This window comes from Lissotriton helveticus, chromosome 8 (assembly GCF_964261635.1).
Source record: "Lissotriton helveticus chromosome 8, aLisHel1.1, whole genome shotgun sequence".
Taxonomy (NCBI): Eukaryota; Metazoa; Chordata; class Amphibia; order Caudata; family Salamandridae; genus Lissotriton; species Lissotriton helveticus.
Genome location: NC_136069.1, coordinates 1,040,721,615 through 1,040,738,049, shown reverse-complemented (window position 1 = coordinate 1,040,738,049; position 16,435 = coordinate 1,040,721,615). Strand labels below are relative to the sequence as shown.

The 16,435-nt window shown below is 46.1% G+C and overlaps 1 protein-coding gene across 8 annotated transcripts in view; it reads left to right on the top strand.

Annotated features, from left to right (window-relative positions):
* The window catches only part of SH3KBP1 (SH3 domain containing kinase binding protein 1), a 1,542,178-nt gene that overhangs the window by 437,460 nt on the left and 1,088,283 nt on the right, over positions 1–16,435 (top strand). The gene's annotated exons all lie outside the window — the stretch shown is intronic.

Sequence of the window (16,435 nt, the reverse complement as noted above, 5' to 3'; positions counted from 1 at the left end):
GGGGAGAACACAGAGGAAGTTCACGCGCAGGGGAGGGGAAGGTACCATGCGCTGGGGTGCAGGGGGGTGGCATAGGTAAGATACAACACTGGTGCTTACACCTAGAAATCCTCATTACAATGAACCATTGTAATTTGGTTATTGAGAATTTTAATGAATTGAAAGCTTAGCCTACTTGCTGTTTTGTCAAATATCACATTGCATTTATAAAACACTAGCAGATCTTAAAAATCCACAAAGAATTAGTGATTTTAGGCCACCCCTGATGTGGAACTTGTCTTCACACTGTAGACATATGTCTAAAGCAATTTCTCAGCCAAAATACATGCTTTCGTCTCCTCAACTTCCAGTTGCTCAAGTTCCTGTGCGATGCAAAGGGGCATTACTACAAAACCGGACAAGAACTTTACCACCCCCGATTGGAGTACCATTATGAAATATTAGGCGTGCCTTTAGCCATATAGACTTTTAATATCGGGAAGTAAAAATGCTTACTATAAGCAAATCATATTCAGGTTGCTAGTTCTAGCCCACGCAAAATGGTTTGCAGACTGTAAGGAAGAGATTAAACTAAAACCAAGATCATTGTTGTCCAAAACCCACTCAATTTATTATAGATACCTATAATTCTACTCATTTTTTTAAAAATCTTTTTATTAGCAGAATAAAAGAAAGCATTTATGACAGACTGAACATAATTGTAATCTTCACATTTCTTAGGTGCACACAATCGCCTTATCGGTTCAGTAATTAACCATTTTCATTTTTATAATTTCCAAAACATTCCCAATATAACACTCCCCACCCTTCCCCACCCTCCCTTGGCACTTACATGAGTCATATTTAGGCAGTCATGGTTCCTGGCCCACTCTAATCAGTTTACTTGTTGCGAACCTGTCACAACCTTACAGAGGACTATATATATAGTTCTTCGCGTGTTTTGAGTCTGTTCCGTGCACCCAGAAGTATACATAACATTTGTAGTATGTTTTGGCCCCAGCCCGAGAGAGGGCACCATAGTCCATATGCAGAACATCACATCCCTTAGCCCTCAGCAGCAGAATGGTCAGTTGCATCGTCCTCACCTGCCTCAAAGGACCCTAGTAACGTATTCCAATCTAATGAAAGGAGGGTCTTCCTGAGTCCCCTACGCTCTTCGCGCTGTAATATCGTGCTCTCCGCCTTCCCCCATCGAATCACCTCCGCCCTCCACATCTCAGGATCTGGCGGCCTGGGCGATTTCCACTTCATTGTTATGGTGCGTCTCGCAAGCAGCAAAGCTAGATCAGTGAAACGTGTGCCTACGCTTTTCTTACGTTCTATAGGGCCCAGTCCCAATATGGCATACTCCAGTGCAGTGTATGGTTTGGAGGGAACCAGTCTGGCCAAGTCATCATGTATTGTCGTCCAGTAGTATCCCAGTTTCGGGCATTCCCATAACATATGTATCAGCCGCGCGTCTTCCGCGCCGCACCGGGGGCACGTGTCAGCCGTGTTGGGGAACATTGCGTGCAGACGGTGGGGTGTCAGGTATGCCCTATGCAGAATCATAAGCTGTATGAATTTGAATTTTGGGTTTCTCTATACCTTCTTCGGGAATTTAGGAATTCGATCCCACTCCTTATCCCTGACTGGTCTCCCTATATTGTGTTCCCATTTGTCTCGTAATGGCTGCAACGAGACTGCCCTGCCCTCTCTTATACCGTGTGCTATCCATTTCGTCAGGTGACTGCCAGATCCCATTAGGTACTGCATTGTGAGTAGTGGGTTCGTGAGTGGCTCTGCTCCATTCGGCGCCCATGTCTGTGCGATATAGCGACGCACCCCAGTGTGCAGCAAAAACAGCCCTCCCGATGTGAGATGTGCATTCCGGAAGTCCTCGAATGTCATAACCCTGCCGTCTGCAAACAGGTCCCCAACCTGTGACACTCCCACATCATGCCACTTCGTGAGCATTTGATTTGAGAGTGGTCTCGGCCCCACTGGGAGTCCTAGTAGTGGTATCGTGGGGGCATATGATGACGCACGGGAGGTATATCTCACCGCCTGCCTCCAATAGTCAATCGCGAGTCTAAGCAGGGTGGGCACTGTCCTCGGGACTACCGCCTTTGGCAGCAACAGGGTGTGGATTCTCCCCCTACTCCAGTCCGTCTCCGACATGTCAATTTCGTGCAAGTTACGCCCCGCCAACCAATAAGCCAACCATTGCAGTTGACAGGCAAAGTTGTATGCTTGTAGATCCGGGACCCCCATACCGCCTGCCGCAGTGGGGAGCTGTAGTTTGGTTAAGCTGATACGTTTTCTCCCGGAACCCCACACCAGCTCTGTCAGTAGGGTATTTAAAGTTTTGAACATGGAAGCAGGGACCATAAATGGCAAGCTCGTGAAGTATTAAAGGAGGCGGGGTAGTACCACCATCTTAGAGATGGTCACCCTGCCCGCCAACGATAGCGGCAGCGCTGTCCAAAACTGCACCTGTGATTTCAGCGCTGTGGATGCTCTCCCTAGATTACCATCCAGCATATCCCTTGCCCCTCTGTATACCTGTATCCCAAGGTAACGGAAGGTTGTCTCCGCCACTTGGAAAGTATGTGGTGTGAAGGGCAGTTGGGCTTCCGCCCCGAGGCCGAGAAATAGAACCCGTAGGATTTGGGCTCACTAATAGTAAGCCCCGATAGTGTGCGGAAGCTTTCGAAGATGTCAGGGACGGGGTCCAATCCCCCTTTCAGATCTCTGAAATACAGTATTATATCATCTGCATACGCCGGCACCACATGGGTCGCACCATCCCTATGTATGCCCCTGTGTTGTGCCGACCCACGAAGTTTGCAGAGCAATGGCTCTAATGCCAATATAAACAATAGCGGGGACAGTGGACATCCCTGCCTTGTGCCCTTCGCTATGTCCAATTGCTCCGAAATGCATCTATTCGTGCGGACCCGGGCCGTTGGGTGGGAGTACAGCAGCTGGACCCATGCAATATACTCAGGTGGTATTCCGAACCTTGCAAGAGCTGCAGACATGTAGTCCCATCTAAGGGAATCAAAGGCCTGCTTCAGATCTAGGGAAATACATACCTCCGTACCCACCGGCACTGGCCCGCCGAGCATGAGTTGACTGAGCCGTCGTAGGTTCATAGCAGTGCTCCTGCCCGGTACGAAGCCGCACTGCTCGGGGTGTATCAGCCGCGGAACATACTGGGCCAGCCTCGTCGCCAAGATTTTACTCAATATTTTGCAATCTGTGTTTAGTAAAGACAGAGGCCTATAATTAGCCAGGTGTAAGCCGTTCCTGCCCGGCTTCAGTAGTGACACTATTAGAGCCTGTAGCGATGATTGCGGGAGGCCCCGTGTTCGGAGCGCTTCCTGGTACACCACAAGGAGGCGCGGGGCCAGGAGATCAATAAAGGCTCCATAAAATTCCGCTGGAAGGCCGTCCGTTCCAGGGGTCTTATTCCTATAATTCCACTCATAACAAAGGCTGTCTTCTCTCAGAATCCACCATTTTGTTTTTAATCACATTTATTTTCAAGCCTTTCTCCTCCTGTGTTAATCCACCGTATTTATGAGGGGCTTCAATCCAATAGCTATTCTGTTGCAAAGAGCAGAATCCTTTGAGAGCAACACATAATGCTAATTTACAGTTTATTTCATGTGAAGGGAAAACCGCGGGCAGATTCATGTTTATGTTGTACATCTGATAAAGACTGAAGAGGAGGCTGGAGAATCGCAACCCTACTAGCGACCCTACTCTATTCCAGTAGCCATTGATATTCATTGGCTCCAATTTTTCAACTTTACTTGAATAGATGTTTTTGAAGATATAATAATCTGTAAAGACAGTAATCCCTTCTCAATTCCCTATCCTTCCATGTTAAACCATATTCAATTATAGTAAAGTCAATCGAATGTCCTAATCTTTAAAGCAACAGTTGAGATCTAGTGTTTTCAATACCATCTGCTTTATCAGAATTGATTGCGCTAGAATGTTGCTGGGAACCTTTGCAGCCTTCAGATAACAAGATTGAGTTTTGGGGATTAATGCTTTTTTTCAGCAGCCTGTTAATTTATACTGTCAAAGAATACATGGACAAACTATGTTGTTACAACCTATAGTAATGTAATTGGTCCCTTTTTAAAATAGGGACTGTAGAATCCAAACGATGAAGATGCTAAATCACACCAAGTCGGATTCAACTATGGAATTGAAATCAGATTCACGTTTAACCAGGTCTATGGCTGACCAGAAGGAGAGGGGGCATAGTTAGAGGGCAGGCATATTTGTTATTAAAAGAGAGAGTTGTGACAAGTAAATCTTGTCTGGGGACAACATAAGTCTCATATAGTTAGGAATGGGATGGAAAAGCTGGGCAAGGATGTTATGCGCCTCTATCACAGGGTACCCAAATGAGTGTTTTATCTTCTTAACTGACTGTTTCTTACTTCCCAAAATATCACTTTAGGAAATATTTAGAGTTTTGAAATATTTATTGTTGACGCTCTCTTTCTTTAAGTACTCGCGTTTACATTTGTGCTCCTTTGCAATGGCTTGATCATATTTCCGCTCCTGGGATTTTTTGAGAATACCTTCAAAAAATTGATTTTCATTTCATGTTAATTTCTAGACTATTTACTAATATGTATTATAAACTTTTTTTCAAACATATTTTATTGTAATTTTTAAAGCAAAGAAGTCACATGTCAAATATAGCCATACAGTGTGGTTCGAGTAAACATAATATTAGACAGTGAGCACCTTATATGAAGACTCGTGTCTAGCCTGCAACTTGTTGGATATACTCCAGGCGTTACAGTAATCTTATACAAACAATCTGGTAGAGCGAACAACAGGGAAAAACAACTAAACATAAAAAGTTGTTTTAAACCCCCGTCCCAACCCCGGCTGCCACCACAAATCGATATCTTTGTAAACTGTGATATATTGAGTGGGATCGTTTTGTGCATTTGGAGGCCTAAAGGAGGTCATGTTACCTTGTGTAATTATGTTCATAGGGCCACAAGTGTGTAGGCACTTTTGCCCTCCAAGAGGTGTGTGGAGTTTAATATCCTTGGGTACAGCCCCAACCCAAGGTCTATACAATGTTGAAGAGCTACTTCCTGCTAGGGGGGTGGAGCGTGCATGCCTTGTCATGTATGTGGTGGATATTATTCACTTCCATCTTGGGACTTAAATGTTTCCACTGGATCACATCAGACTAGAGCAATAGGCCGTTTACTTAGACCTCGATATTATTCTCTGCATAATGCATATCTTTCAGCCGTGCCCAACGTATGAGCTCGTCTCGCTAGCACGATGCGAGGGGCGCCCAGGAGGATATCCAACATCTGGTAATCTGACGCTGGGCCAGGAGGAGCGCCAAATCCACAAACCTTGCTATGGTTTTAAAATTCTTAGTATGAAAAGGATGAGAGGGACCCCTTATTCTACGCAAGGGAATAGGGTACTATCAACCAGTAAAAATGTAGCTTTTCCCTTTGTTCGTCACACACTCTATATGAAGGATACACATACAAACTTAGAATAAATTGTGGAACTTTCACTATATAGCCGCACAGATATTCATTCAAGTCCCTTGTTCCCTTCAACTCAATCAACCCTTAATCCACTATTAACACACAGTCTTTCAGGAGGAAAAATAGGGAAGAAACCTCAATGAGTCAGATGAAAGTAGGAGCCCTGCAGTTTGACCAGTGGGACGATCGGGGTCCATACAGAGTTTTATCAAGTTGAGTGAAGCTAGTGGACCTGTAGATACTGAAATATATTTTACTCTGTCGCATTAGCAATAATTGATACACAAATATATCCTAGTGTAGTGTGCTACGTATATCCACCCAGTAAGGAGTCAGTGGAGGGTATGCCCATAACATACCCAACAGATCTGCGGAGCCCGCTTGACATCTAGGGCAGTTGGGTGATGCTGCAGGGTACTTTTGTGAAGTTTTAAAAGTGTTAAATAAAATTGTATTATGAACATATTGGAAGCAATTTCTTTTTTATCTATTTATTGCAATCTAATTACCAGTTATGAGTGAAGGTTACTCACAATTCAGATAGGCCTAGAGGAGTAGGTGTCAAGGGTCCAGTGGAAGGTAGAATATGGAGGGCTTTCTTTTCCCAAGCATGCACACAGGTCACACAAGTGCTGGGCGGAGCTTGTTAATAGTTGTGATTTGAATATTCATAAGCAGGCCCATTTGAAATATTTTAGATTTTGATGTGTTGCTATAAGTGCTAGGCGTGCAAGAGCTGGTGCTCACTGAGAGTGATTCACAGCAGGAGAACAATTGGTGTGAGTCTCGAACTTCTGTATGTTACTGCCGGCAGACGCCCACACTCAACGACTCCTTCTCGAACGTAGGAAAGGTACACTTGGTGGTTAAAGTGACGTAAATAAATTATTTACACTATCATAATTTCTATAAATAAATAAATATCAAAAGGGTCAAGCATAAATGAAGAGCAGAGTCCATGGTGTTAGAGTCAATGGGCTTTATTGCATTAACTCGAGTTAAGGGAGAGCTCCAGCGCCAAGCGGGCACAGGAGAGTTCTGAGCTTTATTCACAGAGTACAATATTTATACATTCTTTGCATACATAGGGAGGAGCCCTCCAAGCAGAAGGAAAGAAAAAGATATGAGCATGTAGGCGTTCACTGTAATGAGTCATAGGTGGGTGGGTGCATAGAGGGGGCGCAAGGTCAGCTAAAACTGCCTGTTTGCGTAACTTTATCAGACTTCTCCATGAGGGCTGTTTCCTTTCTGTTGGCCAGGGAGGGCCCTGGGTGTCCGAGTGACTAGCATGTCTGGTCTTATCTCTAGCTTGGGGCAGCATGCAAATTGCTCTCACCTGTAGAAGTGTTGCTGCTTCATACTAGCAGTTGGTTTGGCCCTTCCTGTCCACCCCTTGTGTAACTGTCTTGGAGGTTTCCCTTGACATGGGCCCCACTTATCTCTGAGAGCCGACAGCAAAACTGGGCCTTATCTCTGCAGAGGGGCTTCTGCTCGCCTCCTGCTCGGGCCGGAATGCAGCTTTATCAAGTCGACCCTTGTTTGACACTGTTAAGACACCCCGGGCTGGACCTTTTCTCCGTGACTGCTCAAAAAAATATCTAATGTGCTGCAGAGAAATGTAACGTGTGCCTTTTTCAGGGTCTGGCATGGAGGGGCCTGGTGACAGAGAAATAAGGCCTCTGAATGTGAAGTAATGCAGGGGTTTTTATTCAACATGGCAGATGGTGAGAGGGTAGCGCGTTGGGGCACGAATACATATAAATATGTAATTTTCTTCATTCCCTCCTTGTCCCCAAGCGCACCCCTCTAATACACCTCTATTTTCATCAGGCCGTTAATGTGTTCTTGCAACATGATCTTTTCATTTTTTCTGCTCTGCACATGTGGACGGGGAATGCAGGCAGTGGCGCACAGACCGCAGATGGCCGGGCCGCATTGGATGCAGAGGCAACAACTGAAGATGATAAACAGTATTGATCCTACTACAGTCAACACTTTCCATCCCCATGTTGATACTAATCCCCACAACCAGCTGCTTAAGGACCATTCTCCTTTATCCATGTCTAGCTGACTTGACATCTTGTGTAGCTTGGCAATGGCTTGGTATACCGTAGGTGCGTTATTTGGAATAAACACACAACAACTCGTGGAGATCAATCTGCATACACCACCACGGTCAGCCAGAACGATGTATAAAACAATGCGATTTTGTAGGGTCATGAGTCTATCCGCGACCACCTCGGCTGTGAGATTAGAGAGGGCACCTGCCGTTGCATCTATCGTGTTTTGCACCACTCGCGTGAGGTGGCGGATGTTCCTGCTGTTTACCATGGGACCCCAAAATGGAATGGCTCCGGCAAAGAAGTCTCCCGCCTCCTGCCCTGCTGTATCTTCTGTATCTATGACCCCCCTTCGCCGTCTGTTATAGACAGTCAGAGGCTCAATTTCATGATAGTCCGCAGGGGCAGTGTAGGTGGGGGGAAGGAGAAAAGCAATGTAACAAGTGCCGGACCAGCCCTGTGGGAGCCATGTATAACCTTTATCCCCACATATGAAGTAGGTGCCCTGTGCGGTTATAAGCCGTGTATTGTTTGTTCCATTCAAATTGACTGTGTGATTGCAGATGCTATCACCCATACGTATCTTTCCTTTACTTTGGACACAAAAAGGGGCTTTAGTTGATGCCACAAAAACAGGTGAAACAGATCTTTTTCTCCTGTCCATATACTGATAATATAACTTATTAGATCTGTTACCGTGGTCAGCATAGGCTTCCTGCTCTAGTGGGGTACCACATGCCCTGTTGTTTTCACCTCGCCAACATAAAATGTATAGGTGATATCTGAGCTGAGACTGCTCTTTTGTATCCGTATTGGCCATATAGGAAGCTTTGTTTGTTTCCCACCAACCGGTACAAGAGCCTTCATAAGAAAAAGGGAGAGTGATGAAAGGCATGCCTTTGGCAACTGTATGGGGAAGAAGACCGCACACCCAGCAGTTGGATGTGTTTATGGCCAGTTGATGTTGTTGTAAAAGGGTGATGAAAGTATTGTTCTTAAATTCATTTCTTCTGTTCTCTAAGTGTACTGGGAGCTCAACATGTGAGTGTACTATGGTGGGGTTCTGTGAGACAACAGGTGGATAGAGAACATGTAAGAACCAGCCAATACTTATTACCACAATGCTCATAAAAAGTACAATAATCAGAGACACTATACATCTGCTGTGTAATAGCTTGCAGTATTTCTTTCTCATATTAGTCCTTTTTTCTTTACTGTTCTCTAGTTTATTCAAGTCAGATATCATGTTCAACCGCTTCACCACCGGGTGGACTTAGACAATCAAACGTCGACTGACCTTCTAGATCTCAGTTTGGAAGTGTACTCTTGCTGGGGAGTCTTTTCCAAAGAGGGGGGCTCAAAGTCTGTACTGTCTTTGTTTTTAGCAAATGTTCCGGTAGTCCCAAAGTATTTTTTACAGTGACTGGCATGCAGCCACCCCTTTCTTCCCTCGACTTTGATGGCCGTCCTCGTCGTCAGCAGGACTAATTTTGGTGCCTTCCACCTGGGGTCCAGAGGGCTCGTCCGGTCGAAATTCCTTATCAGCACCCAGTCCCCTGGGGCTATGGCATGGTCCTCGACCTGGGTGTTGTCAGGGAAGGCAGCGGCAACCTGCGAACGGCAAGAGAGTAGTGCAGACATCAAGGAAGCCAGGTAATCTGTGAGCATAGTACTGTCAACATCAGTTATTCTTTTAGGTATTGGTGTACCCCACATATTCGGTGGTCTTCCAAAGACCACCTCATATGGGGATAGGCCGGTTCTAGAATGAGCTACCATGCGCATGTAAAAGAGAGCAACCGGTAAGGCTACCATCCAATCCACGCCCTTTTCTGCACAGACTTTAGCTAATTTTGTTTTGAGGGTCTGGTTATGTCTCTCTACTAGACCTGCTGCTTGGGGATGACTTACACAATGGAACTTCCAGGCATATCCCAACAGAAGGGACACCTGTTTCATGAGCGCAGAGGAGAAGGGCTGGCCATTGTCTGAGTAAATGACACGTGGCAACCCGTATCTAGGGAAGAACTCCCCCACTAACTGTTTGGCTGTTGTAACTGCAGTATAATCTGGGACTGGGTAAGCTTCTGTCCATCTGGTTAGGGCACACACCACTACCAGGACGTACTTGTCACCTCTACATCTGTCCATTTGGATATAATCCATTTGGAGTACCTCAAAAGGGTGATCAGGGGGATGAAATCCACCCTGTTCCACTGAGATGCCTTTTCCAGGGTTGAATTGGCAACAAATCATGCAAGTCTTCACTTTCTGTTTTGCTGCCGCTCGCAAGTGTTTGTTAAACCAGATATTCTGCAGGCCATCCAACATTCCCTTCTCTCCCAAGTGTGTCGGGCTATGTGCTGTCTCTATTATCACCTGTACCATAGAATCTGGGAGGAACCATGTCTTTTTGTTTTTAGTCATCCAACCCTGGTCAGTCTGAACCCCTCCTTGTTCAGTCCATTTCTTTATTTCATCTGGAGTGGCATGGGTCTGTATATCTTGTACATCTTTGGAGGGATCCCTGACTGTCATAGTCTTTGTCAGTGGTAATACCTGTGAGTTTGTTATGTCAATTGGAGTCTGAGCTGTCTGTTTAGCAGTTCGGTCTGCCAGGTCATTACCTTGGGAAATGACATCTGTGGCCTTGGTGTGTGCTTTGCATTTCAGGATCGCTATGGCTGTAGGTAGGTGTATTGCTTCTAACAAGGCCTGTATGAGAGGGCCATGCTGTATCTTGGCCCCTTGTGAGGTCAGAAAACCTCTCTCCCTCCATAGTACCCCAAAGTCATGAACTACCCCAAACGCATATTGTGAATCAGTATAGATGTTAACCCTTAACTGTTTTGCTCATTTACAGGCTTGCGTCAAAGCAATGAGCTCTGCTGCTTGTGCTGACAGGATATCTATTCTTTGTGTCTCTATGATCTCATGGTCAGTAGTTACGGCGTATGCTGCCACTAATTCTCCTGCCCCTGTTCTCATGCATGATCCATCTACATAAAACGTTATGTCAGGGTCTGGGAGTGCAACATCTGTCAAGTCTTGTCTTGGCTTCGTCACTACATTTATTACTTCCACACAGTCATGGGGTGTGGTGTCATCTGTGCTTGAGGGTAAAAGAGTGGCAGGGTTGAGTATGTTACATCTTCTAATCTCTATGTGGGGTTGAAATAGTGTCAGCTCGTATCCTGTCAATCTTGCTACAGTCAGGTGTTGTGTCTGTGTCCTATTCAGGAGAACTTCCACTGCGTGTGGTACTTGTACTGTCAGGGGGTGTCCCAGCACTATCGAGTCACTTTGTCTTATGGCCAAAGCTGTGGCCGCAACAGATTTCAAGCATGCTGGCAAAGCCTGTGCTACAGGGTCCAGTGTACTAGAAAAATAAGCACATGGCTTGCGTTTCCCTGCTTGGTCTTGTGTGAGAACATATAGTGCTGTTCCATCCCGCTCTGTCACAAACAGGGTGAAGTGTTTCTTGTAATCAGGAGTGGCTAAAACTGGCGCTTGACATAATGCCCGTTTTAGTTCCTCAAATGCTAAAGTGTGCTCTGATGTCCAAGGGAGGACGTTAGAGGTGGCCGCCTCCAATGTAGTCAATTGTATGAGTGGCTTGACTATGTGGGCATACTGGGGAATCCATTGTCTGCAATAGGAAGTAAGGCCAATGAATGCACGTACTTCTTTCTGGGTTTTGGGTTGTGAAATGTTGGAAATCAATTTAATTTGTTCTTGTGTCAGCTGCCTACCCTCCTTGGACAGCAAGTGCCCTAAGTAAGCCACTTGCTGTTCACAGAACTGTAACTTCGAAGGGGACACCTTGTGCCCCTTGTCCGCCAGAAAATGAAGGACCGTGAGGGAAGCCTTTTCACAGTCAGTTTCTGATCTTGCTGTGATGAGAATGTCATCCACGTACTGTATTAATGCTGTGTTAGTAGGCATACTAATACTGTCAAGTTGTCTCTTTAATGCCTGACTGTAACCACTTGGGCTTTCTGTAAAGCCTTGAGGAGCTCTTGTAAATTTAAAGCTGCGTCCTTTAAAACTGAATCCAAAAAGATATTGACTGTCAGGATGTATTGGAATGCTGAAGAATGCATTCTTCAGGTCAATGACCGTGAAAAATGTTGCCTCAGAATCAATGGCAGTAAATAATGAGGAAATGTCTGGGACCACTGGGTATTGTGGGACCACACATTTGTTCAGTTCTCGAAGGTCAACTACTAGTCTGTAAACTGGGGGTGCTTGAGGGTCTGTGCGTTTAAGAACAGGGAGGACGGGGGAGTTACACACATTCGAGTCTGTCTCCACCACCACCCCCTGTTCAATGAGTTCTTGAATTATTTTTAATAAGGCTGTTTCAGCCTCAGGTGGAATCTTGTACTGTCGTATTCGGGGTAGGACTACTCCTTCCTTAAGAGTGACCTCGTGTGGTGTTATATCCATGTAACCTACGTCAGTCGAACCTTGTGCCCATAGATACTGTGGGACATCCTGAAGTCTGGGATCAAAATCTCTAACCGTGAAATGTCCTTTGAAATCACGCAAACACAGTCTTACTCCTTCTGGTGAGCAACAGATAACTGCTCCCAGTTCTTTTAGGGTCTTTATACCTAGTAAATTTTCTGGACATGTTTTAGTGAGTAATAGGTCTGTGGTGCGTGTCAGTGGACCCACCCCTAAAGAGACTGGTTCTGATACTTTGTTGACAATTGGCTTTCCAGAAAATCCCAGGGATATATTCTGTGAGCCCGAGAGAGGTGCCCCTGGGACCTCGTCATGACTGATGGTAGTCCTGCTTGCCCCTGTGTCAATCAGAAACTTTCTATCTTGCCCCAGCAAACGAGCATGTACATAAGGACCCTCTTGGTCCACAGGAACTGGGATAAGGGGCAAGCAATCTTCCCTCTCGAGGCTGTTTCATGAAAAAGATTGGTATTCTGGGTAGTCTGACTGCGTGTACTGATACATTTGAGGTGCAGCGGCAGCGGGCGTCTGGACCTGCGGCGGGGTGGGGACTTGTGTCTGTTGAGTGTTGTACTGTCTGGGTGTATAGGGCCGTTCCTTTGTTTTACCTGTGGCTATATTGTGCTTTAGGACGGGGCATTCCCTTACAAAGTGACCCTGTTGTTTACAATAATTGCAGGTACCTTTAGTGGGTGCGGTACCATTCTTGTTCGTGTTTGCAGGTACTGTTTGGGCAACTAGCACCTTCATTTTTGTATCCTTCATGCGCTTCTTTTCTTGTTCTTGCTCTTCCCTTATTCTATTTTGGTGGTATTGCAACATCTGTTACATTTGTGAGGGGCTATTTGCTTGCCAAGTGCTCTCAACCTTCAGCACTCTATTCCTAATCTGAGGAAGGGCGTTATCTACCAGTTTGGTCACAAAAAGGTGGGGATAGGCCTCACTACTGTGTTTTAAACCACTGTTGACAGCGAAGCATTTTTCCAACCTAGTGTAGTAATCGCTCGTGTCTTCCTCTGGTTTCTGTTTACAGGCTGAAATTGCATCCCAGTCTTCCTTTTTAGTCGTCAATAGTCTTGGTAAAATTTGTATAAGGAGTTCGGGGAGCCCCTTAATTTTTTCACCAAGGCCATCCCCCGGGGCCCTACCTGCATCTTCAGCTTGCAACTCTGCCCACTTCAACATTTTATCTCCCACATCCCAGTCTTTCTCTTTAAGTTTCTCGTAAATGCCTGCTGGTAACAAGACCTTTAGTAACCTTAGGATATCAGGGTAAGTATAGTCTCCTATGCGGAGTATATCTTTTATTTCTCTGTGAAACCCCCCCGGGTCTTTATCATGGGAAGGTAACAACCTCTTCATTTCCAGTATTTCTAGCTTGGTGAGAGGGGTATAGACATATACCCGCTGGACAGTGCCATCTATTTTTCTTATGGGGTGGACCTCTCGCAGAGGGTACTGTCCTCTGGGGCGAGGGTCTGGTGTCATTGAGGCGGACAGGAATTGCTCATATTGGAGACGCAAGTCTAAAATGGTGTTAATCAGTTCTGGGCCCTGTTCCATCCATCTATCTAGTATTACCTTTTCCAGTATTTTATATAATTTGCCAGGGTGGTGATATTGGCCCTCATACAACGTGATCAAGTGTTAGACCATATAGATGCTGGCCAGGCGTTGTTCGAGTGGTGGGAGGCTCAGGAACATCTGGGCCACTATGTCGGGATTATATACATGATGTTGGGACACCCACTGGGTGGCCGACCGAGCCAACTCCCTCTCATGTGGCGTGAGGGGTGGCTCGTCGTCCATCCAATGGTCTAGGGCTTTTTCAGTTGTTTGGAACAAATCCTCAGGAGAGATGTTTGTTTCCTTGTTAACCCTTGTTTTCTGAGGTCGATGGTGTTTGGCGCCATTACAGTGCCGTGCTATGCCCAGAAAATTCATTTTGTCTGGCGTCTCGTTATTATCCCCTTCCTCTGACACACTATCCCTGCCTTCCTTCTTGGCGTTACGTATTGCTAGTATTTTCTTTTTAATCTTATTCGTCATTGCTTCTGTCTGCGCTACCTTATCATGTTTACCGTCATTGATGCTGTCGCTCCACACTATTAAACTAACCTCCACGTCCCCATCACCCTCATCACGTTCCCTGATCAGACAGTTGACAATAAAACGGAGGATGTTGTTCTTAGCTTTTACTTTTCTATTTTCCATAGCTTGAGCTACGCATTCATGGTTCCGTCCTGTTCTGATGAACTCATACAAGGCATCTAAATGTGTATTCATATCAGGCAGTCCATCTAGCTCTGCGATGGCTTGCCTTACTCGTATTGATATGGCGCGCATTGGACCAGTAATACCTGGCTGTAAATCATATATACATCTAGGGAGTTCAACGTCATCCTTTATTTCCTTATCCCCCCCCCTTCCGCACCCCCGGAAACCTGTTGTTGGTCCTGGACTGGCTGGGGCGCGGCCTCTGGTGGGAGCGGGGGAAATGGTGCGTCTATGTAGGCTGGGGGTGGCTCTGCTAGGTAGGCGGAAAGGAACGCCTCTGGTGCCGTTGGTTTAATTTTAAGGGGTACATTTTGGGGAACTTCCTCTGCAATCTCCTCTGAGAGTACAGGGTAGATACCAGCAACAAGAGCATTTCTTTCCCTATCCATTTGTTCCACTCGAACCTGTTCACCCTCTTCTAGTAACTCTTTTTCTTTTGCCTGTTCTGACATTTGCCTGCTTTTCTCGGCTTTGTTAAGTTCTTTCAGGGCCCTCCTATTAGCCTCTATGTGCCATAATTCAATGGCCTCTTTCTGCGAGGGCCTCGACTTCCTTTTCCATAGTTGTTCCTCTACTCTCATAATACATTCTGAATCCCATGTGCCGGTCGCAGGCCATCTATGCACCGTCTCTAGATCCTTTGTGTAATCTACCCAGAGGTCTAAATAGAGAATAGCGCTGATGCCTGGTTTGTTATACATAAAATGGCCGGGAGTATCTCTTGGCGGGACATTAACTGCCTCTTCTAATATTCCCTTTTTAGTGCCTATTTTACGCAATTTTGAAAACAACGGCATGCTGGAACCTAACAAAAACAATTTCAAACTCAAGACATATACAACATATACTTATGTACTGGAATACAGTACAACCATACCGGTCTCGTGAAGGAGACACGTCTTTACCGTGTTCATTAAATGAACCCGTCTTTATGCGTTCTCAGTGGTACTCACCGGGAAGCAGAACTTGAAGACCTGGTCATCGGACGCTTGACGCTTGCGCAGGAATGGCGGACCTCTGAAGACCTCGGACTCGGCTCTCTCACGGGTTGGGCTCTGGGTCAGGACGCTCCGCAATCTTCCTCACCGCCTCGTGTGGATGTCTGGTCGCAGTCCGCCTCCTCCGTGGGCCTGAGGGAGTTGGCGGGAAGTCCCGCTGGCGTGTACACTTGAAGTCCGTCTAGGCTGTAGAAGGGGGCAGGGGCCGGACCTACATCGCCGGCGCGTGGGGAAGGGGATGCGTCCCTATTCGGGCGCCAGATTATGTCGTAAATAAATTATTTACACTATCATAATTTCTATAAATAAATAAATATCAAAAGGGTCAAGCATAAATGAGGAGCAGAGTCCGTGGTATTAGAGTCAATGGGCTTTATTGCATTAACTCGAGTTAAGGGAGAGATCCAGCACCAAGCGGGCACAGGAGAGTTCTGAGCTTTATTCACAGAGTACAATATTTATACATTCTTTGCATACATAGGGAGGAGCCCTCCAAGCAGAAGGAAAGAAAAAGATATGAGCATGTAGGCGTTCACTGTAATGAGTCATAGGTGGGTGGGTGCATAGAGGGGGCAGCAAGGTCAGCTAAAACTGCCTGTTTGCGTAACTTTATCAGACTTCTCCATGAGGGATGTTTCCTTTCTGTTGGCCAGGGAGGGCCCTGGGTGTCAGAGTGACTAGCATGTCTGGTCTTATCTCTAGCTTGGGGCAGCATGCAGATTGCTCTCATCTGTAGAAGTGTTGCTGCTTCATACTAGCAGTTGGTTTGGCCCTTCCTGTCCACCCCTTGTGTAACTGTCTTGGAGGTTTCCCTTGACATGGGCCCCACTTATCTCTGAGAGCCGACAGCAAAACTGGGCCTTATCTCTGCAGAGGGGCTTCTGCTCGCCTCCTGCTCGGGCCGGAATGCAGCTTTATCAGGTCGACCCTTGTTTGACACTGTTAAGACACCCCGGGCTGGGCCTTTTCTCCGTGACTGCTCAAAAAAATATCTAATGTGCTGCAGAGAAATGTAACGTGTGCCTTTTTCAGGGTCTGGCATGGAGGGGCCTGGTGACAGAGAAATAAGGCCTCTGAATGTGAAGTAATGCAGGGG